The sequence below is a fragment of the Olea europaea genome, chromosome 13, assembly GCF_002742605.1.
Source record: "Olea europaea var. sylvestris chromosome 13, O_europaea_v1, whole genome shotgun sequence".
In the NCBI taxonomy this organism is placed as follows: Eukaryota; Viridiplantae; Streptophyta; class Magnoliopsida; order Lamiales; family Oleaceae; genus Olea; species Olea europaea.
The window spans coordinates 11,429,986-11,433,383 of record NC_036249.1 but is presented as its reverse complement, the minus strand read 5'-3'; positions in this window follow the sequence as shown (position 1 = coordinate 11,433,383).

Sequence of the window (3,398 nt, the reverse complement as noted above, 5' to 3'; positions counted from 1 at the left end):
CTTATACCTCTCTACATCACCTTTCGAATCCCTCTTGGTCTTAAATACCCATTTGCAACCAATGGGTTTCGCATCTTTAGGCAATGGAACGAGGTCCCATACGTCATTGTCCTTCATGGACTTTATCTCTTCATTCATAGCATCGAACCACTTTTGAGAGTTAGAACTTTCCATGGCTTGACGGAAGTTGATCGGATCATCTTCCACCATTCCAATGTCAACTTCATGTTCTTGGAGAAATACGATGTAATCATTCAAAACCGCACTTCTCCTCTCTCTAGTGGATCTTCTTAATGGCATTGGTTCTTAAGGCTATAGAGTTTGTTCTTCTGGAACAATTTGTTGATCTTGAGAGGGAGGTATGACATTGTCTTGATCCAGAGTTGCTTCTTGAACAATATCAGAGATAGAAACCTAATCATTATCAACGACAATTGGAGAAATTTCAACATATTCCTCCTCAAAGACAAAGCCTGTAACCCTTTCTCTCCCCGCAAACTCAATATCCTCAAAGAACCGAGCATTTCTTGTCTCAAAAATTGCCTTAGTTGTGGGATCATAAAACTTGTAACCCCTGGACCTTTCAGAATATCCAATAAAATAGCAATTGATGGTCCTTGTGTCTAGTTTCTTTTCATTTGGCTTATAGGGCCTCGCCTCAGCTGAACACCCCCAAATATGTATATGCTTCAAACTAGGCTTCTTACCCGTCCAAAGCTCATATGGGGTTTTATTAATGGCCTTAGTTGGAACTCTGTTGAGTATATAAGCTTCGGTCTTTAATGCTTTACCTCAGAGAGATTCTGGTAAGCTAGAATGACTAATCATACTCATCACCATGTTCTTAAGCGTCCTGTTTCGTCTCTCAGCAACACCATTCATAGTGGGCAAATGATGAGTACAAATTATGCACTTATTTAGACCATTTTATTAAGATTTTATGTCGTCAAATTATTAATTTCTATTTAACTTGAGTAAATTTTAGTTTGTTTTTAATGATGGACTCGTTTGGAGCAAATGGAAAAGGATGAAGAACAAATTGGCTAGTGGATGCAATATTGAAGATCAAATTCAACACTTGAAAAATTAAAGAGGACGTTGATTGCACAATGGAGGAACTCAAGGACTACATTGCATTACTTTAAAAAGTGGAATGACTTGAAGAATAATTATGGTATCAATTGGTGTTGATTTAACCCCTACATGCATGCATGAATAAGAGTTTTCTTTAGTCAACAAAGGTGGCAGGCAATTGGCATTATTAGAGTCTATTTTGAAGTCATATTGTGGCTAGATTATTTTATATATATATATACAAGCCAAGTAAAGAGAGGAGAGAGTGTCCTTTTCTTAGTCAATTAGGGTGGCCCTAGGTTTTTTATATATAATATATATATACATACCAACTAAGAGGAAGGGGGAGGAGTTTTCTGGAGAGAAAAAAATTCGGCGGCTGCTGGGAGAAAAGAGAGAAGTCCTTTTGGAGATAATTATTGTGGCTACCAATTTTTCTTCTTGGGAGGATACCTATACACGCACAGAAAAATTGGCTGGGGGATAAACTCTCTCTCTCTATATATACATGCACGGAAAGCCAGAGAGGAGAAATTGAAAGCTGCTGGTTGCTGCATCATTATTCTTATTTACGCACATATTTTGAGGGCAGTAGCTGGGAGTTTGTCTGGGAATTAATTGACAGCAGCTTTGGGGTTGATTAAAGTAAAAAATTGAGGCTGCTAATCACACACACAAGACAAGAGGCTGAAATTGAAAGGAAGCAGACACGGCAAAAGACGGCAGATTCAGTCTTGCAAATTATTTACGTTCCATCAATTGACCCGGTGATGAATTTCCTAATAAACTTGTTTTTTCTTTCATTATTATGCGTAGCTAAATCAAAATTAGGGCGAACAATGTAATCTTTTGGAACCCTTTATTTCGTTGAATTAAGATTCTAGTACTTTTATGTTTTATGTGTTGATTTTAATGTTGTTCTTAATGCATTTAATTACTTAATCACTAATTAGATGATTTGTGAACAATGATTGCGTAGAAATACGGATTATTTGTTTAGACTACATGTTAAAATCCGGTAAATTGATATAACGTGTAGAGATACATATATTGATTGATGCGGTCGTGTATGAATTCTTAGAACCAATGCTACGTTTAATTAAATTTAATTTGCATAGAGATATGAAATTGAACTAATTAAATAGATTCAACGAGAACTCGAGAGAGGTAAGTTGAATACCATAGAAGAATTTGACCGAACACTACTTTAGATTGTATGAATCTTGATTTACGAAGCAAAGGTGACCATTAGGTGAAATTGTTCCACCCTAACGTCCTTTATTATTTGAATTCTCAATCATTTTCTGTTGCATCAATTTGCATTTTTTTTAGTATTTAGATTTAAAAATCACATTCAATTTCTATTTATTTATTTATTTATTTTCATTAAATAGAAATTAGGAATAATAAATTAAGTACTAAAATATAGTCCTCGTGGGAACGATAATCCAAACTCAAAAGGTCCACTTTACTACTTGTTACGATCCTTCTACTTGCGGGATAAAATCGACAACAACGAACCCGGCATAGTGTACTGTGGGACGATACCGCATTCCTCTAGGAATTTAGCAAATGGCCCTGGACGCTGTTCACCTAAACTGTCATATCTGCCATAGTATTCACTCCCATAGTCAGATTTGACGATTTTAATCATTTTGCCGAATTGGTTCTCAACTTCAACTTTATAGTTTTTGAACACATCCAGTGACTGTGATTTTTCATGAAGGAGATATACGTAGCCATATCTTGAAAAATCGTCTATGAACGTTATAAAATATTGTTGACCATTCCAAGAACCTATAGGGAATTATCCACAAATATCCGTATGTATAAGTTCTAAGACGTCCGAAGTCCTATTGGCTTGAAATCTCCTTTTATTGGTTTGTTTTCCCTTTATACAGTTGACACACAAATCATAATCTGTGAAGTTAAGAGGGTCGAGAATCCCGTCAGACACAAGTCTCTCAATTCTCCTTTTGGAGATGTGACCTAATCTCTTGTGCCACAACGAGGTAGAATTCTCGTCGTTTAATTTTCACTTTACACCTCGAGTACTTACATGCAAGGTCTCATTATACGAAGTAATTGTATCAATTGAATAAAGATTATCGTAACCTGACAAAGAACCGGAACCAACCAATTTTGAATCATGAAACAAACTAAATTTTCCATTTCCAAAAGAACAAGTATAACCAAATTTGTCCAAAACAGAAATAGAAATCAAATTCCGTCTAAAAGACGGTACAATAAATGTCTCAACAAGATCCAAATAAAATCCAGTCTTTAACAATAATCTAAATTTTCCTATTGCCTCTACTTCCATT